Source organism: Mustela nivalis (assembly GCF_964662115.1).
Source record: "Mustela nivalis genome assembly, chromosome: X".
In the NCBI taxonomy this organism is placed as follows: domain Eukaryota; kingdom Metazoa; phylum Chordata; class Mammalia; order Carnivora; family Mustelidae; genus Mustela; species Mustela nivalis.
In genome coordinates, this window is record NC_139040.1 from 109,960,319 (window position 1) to 109,972,890 (window position 12,572).

Below are 12,572 nucleotides of genomic sequence, written 5' to 3' on the forward strand. Positions count from 1 at the left end.
GCCAGGAGACCAAGCTAAGCCATGTCCAGATTATTAATCCACAGAAACCATTAGATAATGTTTCATTTCAAGACACTAAGTTTTGGGTAATATTTTTATGTAACAACAGATAATAAAGATAGGAAGGATGTGAGAGAAAGCTGAGCTACAAACATACATTTAGGAGTCGCTGATTTTTTTTTTTAAGATTAATGTATTTGACAGAGAGAAAGAGAGCTCACAAGGAGGGGAAGCAGGAGAAGGAGAAGCAGGTTTCCCTCTGAGCAGGGAACCTGATGTAGAGCTCAATTCCAGGACCTTCAGATCATGCCCTGAACGGAAGGCAGGTGATTAAATGACTGAGCCACCCAAGCACCCCAGGAGTCACTGATTTTAAACAGATTTTATTTAGAAGGAACTAAAGGCCAGAGAAGTAGGAATAAGCAAAGAAAGAATTAATTAGGTAGGAAGAAAACCAGGAGAAACTATTTTGAGATGAAAGTTGTAGCCAAATGGGTCACATTATGCAAAGAAATCAGGTAAGATGAAAAGTCAGAATTGACCATTGGATTCAGTAACAGAGCATTAGTTAGTAATCTTAACATAGCCATTTTACAAGGAACAAAAATCTCACTGGATTTCGCTAAGGAGAAAATGAAATGTGAGAAAGCAAAGACACTTAATACAGAAAATTCTTAGAGAGGCTTTTCTGTGAAGTCAATAGTGCCACAACTCAAGGGAATGTTTTTTGTAAGATGTGTGAATAGAAGCTCTACTTGGAGGCTCATGGGAATGATCCTACATTGAGAGATAAGATGGTGATGGAGGAAAGTTGACAACTGAAGAAGCAGTCTTTAAAATAATATTAGAAAACACAAATGTCAGGGTCAACTATAGAGAGTAGCAGGCAGATTTTGACCACTCTAAATGGAGGGAAGAGTATACCAGTAAATGTAGTGATAAGATATGAGTATGTTCTACTACAAAACATCATTTTTTTAAAAAAGTAGGCAGAAAGGCAAGTCTTTGCATTTGGTGTGAAAGGTGTAGAAAGAGGGTAGAAATTTTAAAGATAGAGGAGAATGGATAATATAATATCTCAGAGCATGGTATAGTGAATGAATGTCCTAGATAAAGAGGAAGATCCCATAGCACTGTTCCAATGTCCATTGTAGAAATGTGATCACAAAGATAAAGTAAAAAATGTAGTATGATTTATTTCAGAAATGCTCAACAACCTAGTGAAGGCAGGGAGCAGGTGGATAGCTGGATTTAACTTGGTTTGGACTTATTTCCAAGTGACTCTAAGAGAAAAATAGGGAGGCAAGTGTTTTAAGAGTTTAACAGATTGTAATAGTGTTGGACCATGAAACTGCACCAATAAATTGTTCATGCATATGATGTCCATGCCAGAACCATATTTTTTTCTAATAGTTCAGACATGCCAATATAATGTCACGCTAATTGAAAGCTAACTTGTTTCAAGTAGTCCCACAGAACAACTTCATGATAATGATTAAGAAGCAGACGCATCTAATTTGACAGATTGAAAAAATCCAGTTCCCTTTAGCTGCCTGTGTTTGAACTCCCTGGGTAATATACCCAACGGTTGCACTTAAGAAAAATGCTTTCAGACATGATGGGATCTAAATACTCTCACATTGCCTGCCTGGAAGCTAGTCTACTGTTCTTTCTCTGTTAGCTTCAATGCAAGCTATGGGCTTGACACTGCAATTTAACAGGATTTACAACTCACTCCTGAAAAAATAGGAACAATTTTAAACTCCAGTAGATATTATTGCAATCATGCCAGCAGAAAAATTAATTCTGAAAAACCTATGGGCTCCAAGGAAAATAGATCAAAAAATAGTTTCTAATCAACATCATGCAGAGAGCCATGTCATCGACTATTTACTAGACAAAATATGTACCTGATATCTTGTATGAGGTGATATGATGAAAATCCACTCTGATCTTGTCATCCCAAAAGCAGTATCTCACTTTCCTTTTTGAGGGCATTTTTCAATAGACTCCTCTATCCCTCTGTTAACCATCTACCAAAAATAAAATGCTTTAAGGGGAAGAAAGCCTTCTTAATTCACAGTTATCAGGACACCTAAAACTATTGTTTTCTTTCACCTAGTAACCTAGTATTTAACATTTATCTTCTGTAACAATTCTTTTTTATTATTATGTTCAGTTAGCCACTGAATAGTACATAATTAGTTTTTGATATAGTGTTCAATGATTCATTAGTTAAGTATAACACCCAGTGCTCATCACAGCATGTGCCCTCCTTAATACCCATCACTCTGTTACCTCCTCCGGTAAGACTCCTCCCCTCTGAAATCCCCAGATTTTTTCTTGGGGTCTATAATTTCTCATGGTTCATCTCCCTCTCTGATTTCTCCCTCTTCGTATTTCCCTCCCTTCTCCTAATGTCCTCCATGCTATTCCTTATGTTCCATGTGATAGTTTTCTTTCTCTGCTTGACTTACTTCACTTAGCATAATCCCCTCCAGTTCCATCCATGTCATATAAATAGTGGGTATTCATCCTTTCTGATGGCTGAATAATATTCTGTTGTGTATATAGATCACATCTGTATTCATTCATCTGTTGAAGGGCATCTCACTCCTTCCACAGTTTGGTTATTGTGGACATTGCTACTATAAATATTGGGGTGCAGGTGCCCCTTCTTTTCACATCTGTACCTTTGTGGTAAATACCTAATAATGCAATTGCTGGGTCGTAGGGTAGTTCTATTTTTAACGTCCTGAGGAACCTCTTCTGTAACACTTCTAACAGCTAAACTATGTTTCATTATCAATGGTGAGGCCTTTAGAATGCTTTAATGATATTATCATGGATAATGATGGACCTAAATTAATTGGATTATTTTAAAATGAGATATATATTAACTACTGCTTTCAAAATAATACTTGTCTAATAGAAAAGGCTTTCGAAACATCAAGTCTGAATAGGAGTGTTTAAGGGTGCCCTTGGACGGCATTTCCCAAGATGATTCTATCAACACAGGCCCCATCTCTGCTTCTAAAAGTTCCTCCATTAAAAGATGACAGGTTTGGGAGAATTCCAAATGTTCTGTACCATCACATACATGCCTTGTTCCATCCCATTCTAGTTTTCAGGCCACTTCACTTAAAAATGTAATTCATGGTGACTGACACTCCCACTGAAATTTGTCTCCAACTAATATATTCTAGCAGCTACTGACATACATTCCTTCTCTTCTATTTGCTCACTTTGACTTTTCCCCTAAATACAATGCTTCTCAGAAATATGCTGGGTTGACTATTTTCCTGCCAAAAGCTGCAGATTCTAATTAAATAACTCAGAGAAAAGCAGTCATAACAAAAAGCTAAATTACAAGACCTTGGGAATGCAATTGTTTCCAGGTGGGGAAGGACAGTGGGGATGGTATAAACTTCTGTTGGCCTCTAGGAAGAGACAGAGTGGCATAATGAAAAGCCTGCTGCCCTTTGTGTCCCAATGCTGGGCTTGAATCCCAGTTATGTTACTTCAGGGAAATAAGTTCATAACCTGCAAGTGCTTTTCTTTACAAGAATAGGAAACCTAATAACTGCCTTGCCTATCTCAAAACACTCTGTAATGTGAAATATTACCCTTATTTCCTCTGTGCCTATCATGCATTCCACATGTGGCATATTAACATTGGACACTGGCTGGAAAATACTATCTTGTCTAGGCATCATTTGTCGGGATACTTCAACTGATCCCACTAATATCAACTCATTTTTCAAAAGTTACAAAATGGAATCCTCATTTATCCTCATATACTAAGTAGATTAACCAAGATGGAATACTTTATAATTAGATGACTTCCAAAAGACCGGCAACACACTTTGACATGCCCATTTAATGCATCATTCACAAGTCTTCAGCCTCCAAAGATCAACAGCAGTGCTTTCTACCTAAATGGTGGTAGCTGGAGGTTTTTAAAAAGCAAGGCTACATGTCTAAATCACTATGTGAGGAAGTGCCATATCACTTAGAGCCACAGAGCACTGTCTGAATGTCCTTGTATATGTTAATACATGTAAGCAAGATTGCATTTAAAAATCTACTGTTATTAAGGATGGCACGTAATGCATGGAGCACTGGGTGTGGTGCATAAACAACGAATGCTGGAACACTTAAAAAAATAAAATTAAATCAAGATCTTAAAAAAATTAAAATAAAATAAAATCCACTGTGAATGTCAGAAGGAAATCTCTTTAAGTCCAGAGAAATGATCGTCTCTTCAGCTGTGCTTACTAACAACAACATTTTGTCTAGAGAGACAGCATGTTCTTCTAAAAGTCCAATCAAAACTCTATTATTTCAATTAAACTAACTGACTCACAACCACAGGCTGATGAAGCTTGAGTTTGAGGACCCTTAAAATACACAGGTTTCTTTCTTATAAAGCCCTGCACTTAGTTTTGCAGTTGTAATTTTGCATCCTGTTATCTTATAAAGTGGAGCCAAAATTGTATAAGTTTCAAGGTACATCAAAACTAGAGTCTCCTCAGTTCACCACATGTACTTTAACTACTCACTATATACTCCTTGTCAAGCTGACTAAACATTTTCACTTTCTAGAGACCCCCAAAATGGAAAATATAATGAAAGAAGCTCTTATTCACCATTTGGTGAAGACAGTCTTTCCACACGAATTACCAGATGGCAATTTATAGCACAGATTTTATAGCACAGGAAAAGAGTGTAGATGTATGCAGTAATAGGAAGAGCAATAACCTGCCAACTAAGAAACCTAGATTCAAGTCCAAAGGGTGCCACACCACTCACTAAGATCTTTGTAAAGTGTAGTTTTAGTACCCTTACCTTTGTGATGAAAGAATTAAACAAGATTATCACTACAATTTCTGCTTGGAACATCCTGATTATATAATCTAATGCTATTTTTCAGTTATATCATTTTAGGCTTAACCTCATGTTGCAATGAACAGATCCAATAACAATATGGAACTCTTCCCAATGGCCACCTATACACAGGACCCTGAAACTGGGAAGTATCCCCAGAATGATGACTTTGGTCTGCCTACTTCATCAACCTGAAACACAAGAGGATATACTCACTGTGTCACACTTCGCTTCATTAAATGGTAAAAAACAGTCCGTATGTATTACTTTAATTATGGGGATAAGAAAGCAAAATTTTATAATATAAATTACTTTCAATATTTCCTTACTTGTTCTCATAAGAGTCATATCCAATATATCTAAGTATCATTAAATATTTACTTCTTAGATAGCTATTTTTAACATAGTTCATCAATTTCATCCTTTCTGTACATACATTTATTATTCCAATGAGATTTAGAATCTCATGCTTCACTCCTCTGGAATCTGAATTGCCCTTTTGGTTCACATGACCAGTAGAATGATATAGAAATAACATTCTGTGTTACTTGCTATGCAACAGTAGTAACTAGAACATTTCTAACACTAAGCCAAATATTTTTATTTTTTTTCCCTAAATCTATCTATACAATATAAATACAGGCTATAATCCAACTCAGATTCTTATACTGTCATTTCCTTTCACATCAGGTATAAAGACATAGGTCTCTGTAGTATTTCACTTCAAACTCAAAGATGTCATTTAACATTACAAATTTTTTTACTAGCTATGACACTCTTTTAATACTTTTTTGTTGTTGTTTGTTTCTTTAGTTTTTCTTACAGCTACTGTCTCAGCTTCAAGTATCAAACCAACAAGTGAATAAACAATCTTTATACTCAGAGAAATAGCTGTTGTAGTAAGACTGCCATATACATCAAGAGAGCTGATTCCATATATTACACAAACTTTATCTTAAAAGCAATGTTACAATTGATTAGGAATTTCAATAACTTCATGATTTAACATCCAGCTGGCAGTCATGGAATTCCTAATCACAGTATAAAATGGATACTGATGTTCTGAAATTGAAGAATATCTGGAAAGACCACTCAGTTTTCATACAATTTCTCACAAACACAATTTTACTCTCTACACTAATGTTGAATGAGAACAAAGGGAGTCTCCTTCACATAGCTCTTGGAATTCTTTGTAAGTTTTATGACTGGAAACTGCTGACAGGAGCACATAGTACCAATTCTCAGTGTCTTAACTGTGGTTGGAAAGAGAGCCAGTTCTAAAATAACTACTATCCAAGCAACAGATGTCTTTGTAGATCAACATATTGACTTTTGTATAACACAAACTAAGATCAAAGTGCACAAAATCAATGTAGTCAAGATGATGGAAATGAGAATTTTGTAGAACTAAACCTGTAGTTAGAACTCCCAACTGATCTGAGGTATATTTTCATGAACATTAAATCAGAGATGATAAATAAAAATCTACATCTTGTGTTTAATATTCATGGACTATTTAGAGCACTTGAGAAGCCAGAGCCTACTATGTCTTTTTAAATACAGAAAATAAAAATGCATCAAGCGATTTATTCAACAACATTATGATCTTCTATTTAACATACTCTAGGAATGCGTATTTGCATGTTACAAACAGAGAGCAATACTATTCAGTTACTTCAAAATGACATGTAATCAAAATCTTTGGACTTCCAGAAGAGCAAGAATCTGCATTTGATCACTGATTTTTTTTAACTATTTGCACTGTATTTTTTAAGTTTCCTCCATGTCTTTTAGTCACTAAATAGCTCCTGTCTTTTTTTTTTTCAAATATAATTAACATATAGTGTTATACTAGGTTCATGTGTATAATGTAATGATTTAACAATCTTATATATTCCTCAGTGTTCATCACGGTAAGCATACTTGTAATCCCCTTTAAATATTTCTCCCATCACCTCACCTACCACCCCTCTGGCAACCACCAGTTTGTTCTCTGTATTTAAAAGTCTTTTTTTGGTCTCTCTCTTTTTTCTCCTTTGTTTATTCGTTTTGATCACTAAATTCCACACAGGAGTGAGAGCATATGGTATTTGTCTTTCTCTGATTGATTTGCTTCACTTAGCATTATACCCTCTAGGTCCATCCACGTTGTCACTATGGCAAGATTTCATTCATTTTTATGGCTGAGTAATATTCCATTGTGTATATATACCCATCTTCTTTATCTGATTGCTGTGTTTAGGTAAGTTCTGACTTATAAAGAATTTCATAGATCACTGCATAAAACTTAAACTTAGGTCTAGAATATATGTACACACAGGCATATGTGCATACATACCCCACACACTCAAGCAAAATCCACATATCAGTCCTGATTTCCTACCACTGTACCCTCTTACTCAGGTAATTCAACTGAGATACTGAAATGTTTATATAATTAATTCAATTATTCATGTGTTTTTTCCTGTCAGCCATCTAAAGTATAATTTTTTAAAATGTGTCAAATTCAACCACTGACAATGCTGGATTTTTTATGATAGAGAAAAAAAGGCCCTATCAGAGATTGGGCAGCCAATGTCAAGGACATTGTTATACCTAAGCCAAGAATGGGCCATTTAAACCTGTTTAACCTGAGATAAACTGATTTTTAAAGTAGAGTTAGAGATTGTAGGACTAATTTATAATTGATTTGACTGCTAGTTTTCTAGAACTACTAGTATTTAGGTTGCAGATATGCAGGTGCACATTTTTGGACTATCACTCCAAACCCCTTTTCTTTCTAAGTCTCTGCTTAGAGGACTAACTCTCTAGACACCACAGCTTTCTGTAGCTTCTGTTTATGAAAAAAGAGAATTCAGTTTTACCTTACTCCATTAGTGGGTCAATTTGGTCAAGAATCACAAAAAATCTTAGATTATTTAAAAAAAAAAAAGATTAAGATTTTTCATTAAAAAAATTATCTACAGGTATTTGTTTTGCTAGGGTACAAAGATGGTACAGTATAGTGGTGATATCTTCCCTTCCAAAGAAATATGCAGAAATCCTTTTTAATGGGAGTTTCACCTACATACCCCAACTTCTAATTTTCTTAACAGTTTTAAACACTTTTATTTCAATTTTCCTCAAGTATGCCATAAAAGAAGATAGGGAAAAAGAGAAACTAATGAACTTGCTCTTATGTTTTTCAAATTATTCTAGAGAATCTTGACCAAAAAAAATTAGCTACAATTCCACGGTATTTTTCAATATGAAGACAGAGCTTATATGAAATTACCAACACTTTTACCAAAAAGTCAGTATAAGAATACTAATTTTCAAATATACAAATTACATTCACATCTTTCTCTTTGCAGGTTATCTCAAAAATCAAAGGAAAATACCAGAAAATGGTACTAATTAAGTACTGTCAACATTAGCTGCACTTTCCATTTATTTCACTGATATTGTCTTCTAAAAACTTGAATGATGGCATCAAGTTATTTAAAAATTTCCTTCATAAAGACCATTAAATCACCAAGGTCCAGCCAATCTTAAATCATTTATGTATTTACAGCTACCTTAATTGTAAAAACACAGGAAAGCTATGTTAGAGCACAGGGTCAGCAAATGACCACCCACAGGCCACATTTGGTCCATTGCTTTGTTTATAAGGCCCAAAAGATAAAAAATGGTTTTTACTCTTTTTTTTTTTAAGATTTTATTTGTTTATTTGACAGACAGAGATTACAAGTAGACAGAGAGGCAGGCAGAGAGAGAGAGAGAGAAGCAGGCTCCCTGATGAGCAGAGAGCCCGATTCGGGACTCGATCTCAGGACCCTGGGATCATGACCTGAGCCAAAGGCAGCAGCTCAACCCACTGAGCCACCCAGGTAACCCGGTTTTTACACTTTTAAGTAATTTTGGGGAAAAAGAATATTTTGTGACACATGAAACATATGAAATTTAAATTTCAGTGTCCATAAATAAAACTGTACTGGAATATAACCATGCTGAGGATGACTTTCCATTTGTGAATTCAAAAAGCAATTTAGTCCTTTACTACAATCCACTTTGGTTTTTTAGATGAACAGTTTTCAGAGAAAATGTAAATTATGCAAACAGCCTACCAAATAGCTACATGACCGAGACAAATACTGTTTTTTTTTTCACATATTTGCATATCTAAAAGTTTAAGTGATTTTTAGAAATACCATAAACGTTACGATAAAGGTTCACTTGTGCACTATTAGGTAAGTAAATTTCTGAGTTATATTCAACAGCTTCTGAAGTGCCTGTATTTGATAAGTGAGGAGAATGTGGAAATCTTGAAAGCTACTATTTTTTTTTTAACTCAACTACCTCTATGGTAATAATTTAAGAAGTAACAAAGTTACATCTCTGATTTTCAGCTTGACTTCAGATGAAATTATTGAGGACATGGTACTGCAAGGTCATTCTTTGAATAGAGATGACTGAGAAGTTGACTTTTTTCTGTCTCAACAGGTTATATCATTATAAGAGTACATTTCTCTATTCATGTCAAACCACAAATCTATCAGAAAATTAATTTGTTATAGATTATAATCCTTTATCTTCAATCTATGCAATAGCTAAGAAATCAAAACCACACAAAATAATACAAAACAACTTCCCACACACTACGTTCTCCCCTTCCCTGCAAAAGGAGGTATTTTGTTTCCCTCAGTAACAAACTTCAGATTTCATCAATGGTTTCTCAAGCTCTGACACTACACATGCCTTTCTCAAAAAACCTCCCCCTTCCATAAAATTCAGAGAAAAAGTTCACTTTCAAGACTTTGGGGCGATCTTCTTCCTTCGAACCTATCTCAGAGGGCTACTGTGGAGATTAAAGGAGTTAACAAGTACATAAATAGTTTCTGGCACTTGGTAAACACTCAGTATGTGTTGGTTGTTACCAGCATTTATTATTTTCTGAGAAGTCATAAAAAGTCTTCCTGAAATTGAGTCATTCATGAAATGTCCCTGTATCAGTTAAGAAAGCTCCATGTCCCTTGCTTTTCGTCAAGGTGTTGACCCACTTTTCCTCCATTAAAGGCTTCTTTCTGCCCATATTCACCTTTTAATTTATCATCAATGTAACAAATGTAGACCTCTACTTAGCAGTAAATCCTAACTCAATGTCACACTCGTCTACCATAAAGAGAAATATCCTTTTCTTCCTTGGATGATTGTTGAGAAGGTAGATGTATTTGGTGAGTGAGAGATGAACAGGTGAAATGGGGTGGAGGAAAAAACAGTTTCTTCCTTATCCCTTTTAAAGGTAAAACTCTGTCACTTTTGTCATTTTATTTAATGCAACTTTACTGAACTGTGTGCTTTGTTAAACATCTAATATTTATGAGTGAACTAAAAAATAGCATACATTACTTTAAAATTAAATCAGTGTCCATAATCCCACCCCCTTCTCCCAAACCCCCTCCCCCAGCAACCCTCAGTTTGTTTTGTGAGATTAAGAGTCACTTATGGTTTGTCTCCCTCCCAATCCCATCTTGTTTCATTGATTCTTCTCTACATCTCTCCTACTTTATTATTTTAAAGAATCAAATACAAGGAATTATTATGTTACTTTAGATCATTAAATATACTTTAAGTAGGCTCACCTTATCTCCACAAATAATTACCTTATTAGAGTCATCTACAAATGAACAGGATATCCTAATGTAATTTCAATGTTAAGATCATACTAGGGACCATACAAAAAATTTTATGGGAAGGCAAACTAACATTACCAAATAGAAAGAATGGCTACTAAATGCAACTTTAGAGCGTGCCAGTTTATATAAGTATTTTCATCATATAACTGATACCCACATGATTGAAGCATCAGTTGTTTACAATGTCAAGTAATTACCTTTCTTATTAAATCTTTAGGGAAACATAATAATGGAATCAAATTTGACTTTGGGAATTAAATTATACTAAAATTTCCAGCACACTAGAAGGATCTTGGTGGACATGAACTAAGTTTAAGTAGATTAATACAATACACTAAAGAAGACATCTTTCCTAGATTTTTTAAACCATTCTAACACAACATAAGATGCTGGAACATTTCTCAGTATCTGACCCCTATAAAAAAAAATAAATCACCTCTGATGATATCTTGGTTCTAGGCTTCTAAGTAAGAAGAGATAAGAAATTTTATTTTCCATGTTACCAAAGTAAAATTGTGATATATATATTTCATAAAATGAAATGTAGATGGCAAGCTTTGTGTTTGTTAATTATATTAACCAGTTCTTTTACTATTAATTAGCTATTTTTGAAGCCAACTTTAGAGAGCCTGTAGACAAAGCAGGAAAGGATAGAGTGAATCATCTGATGGGTATAAATCATCTGATAACAAAAATGTCACAAAAGAGCAGAGCTGCATCTTACTTGAAGGGTAGCTTTAAAGATGCTGTGGAAGGTGAAAATCAGGCATACTCGAAATTATCCTTGAGAAACCACTTACATTATCAAAAATATATAGTATACAGAATTGATAAGAAGTCAGCCAGGTTTTCCTCTGGTATTGAACAGATTGCTATTTCTTTCGGCAGCATAGTAGTAGATGAAGTGGTTGTCATGTGTTTAGGATCCATGTTGTACAAAAAAAGAAAATCTAACTTTAATCACTAGAATGAAACTCGACTAGGAGCAATCTCACAAAGTTAGAGGCATACCAATGAAAACTGAGATAACACAAGACTAGTTTATTTCCAAAGTAAGGTCATTAACAACATAGGTATAGCCCAGCTATTGAACTAGACTTTACTTTTCTCACTCTTGTTATCTCTCACTTTCTCTATTACTGCTTTCTTGATTTCTCTTTTCTCTGTTTATTTCTGACTAGACATAGTTAAATTTGTGTACGTTAAGTGCATGAAAAATATGATTCTGATCTATGTATTAATAGCCTCAAAGAGGTACATGTGATTGAATAACATAATTTCAATTCTAGTAAATAAATTCTGAAAAATAAATCAATAAAAATTTCAACAAAGCTTCATGAACTAGGACCATCATCATAGCCTTAATTTTAACATCAAATGTTTTTAAAAACCTGCATGTCCAAGTTGGTGCAGCCACTTTGGAGAACAGTGTGGAGATTCCTCAAGAAATTAAAAATAGAGCTTCCCTATGACCCTGCAATTGCACTCCAGGGTATTTACCCCAAAGATACAGATGTAGTGAAAAGAAGGGCCACCTGTACCCCAATGTTTATAGCAGCAATGGCCACGGTCGCCAAACTGTGGAAAGAACCAAGATGCCCTTCAACGGACGAATAGATAAGGAAGATGTGGTCCATATACACTCTGGAGTATTATGCCACCATCAGAAAGGATGAATGAATACCCAACTTTTTTTTTTTTTCGGCATAACAGTATTCATTATTTTTTTCACCACACCCAGTGCTCCATGCAATCCGTGCCCTCTATAATACCCACCATCTGGTACCCCAACCTCCCATCCCCCCGCCAATTCAAACCCTTCAGATTGTTTTTTAGAGTCCATAGTCTCTCATGGTTCACCTCCCCTTCCAACTTTTGTAGCAGCATGGATGGGACTGGAAGAGATTATGCTGAGTGAAATAAGTCAAGCAGAGAGACCCAATTATCATATGGTTTCACTTATTTGTGGAGCATAACAAATAACATGGGGGACATGGAGAGATGGAGAGG

The 12,572-nt window shown here is 35.0% G+C and overlaps 1 protein-coding gene across 1 annotated transcript in view; it reads right to left on the reverse strand.

The window, feature by feature from the left end:
* Positions 1 to 5,379, reverse strand: part of IL1RAPL1 (interleukin 1 receptor accessory protein like 1) — a 1,316,605-nt gene extending 1,311,226 nt beyond the window's left edge. Inside the window, exon 1 of the mRNA XM_082716862.1 lies at positions 5,324 to 5,379. The gene's annotated coding sequence lies outside the window, so the exon portion shown is untranslated. The remainder of the gene's footprint in view (positions 1 to 5,323) is intronic.
* Between the last annotated feature and the right edge of the window lie 7,193 nt (positions 5,380 to 12,572).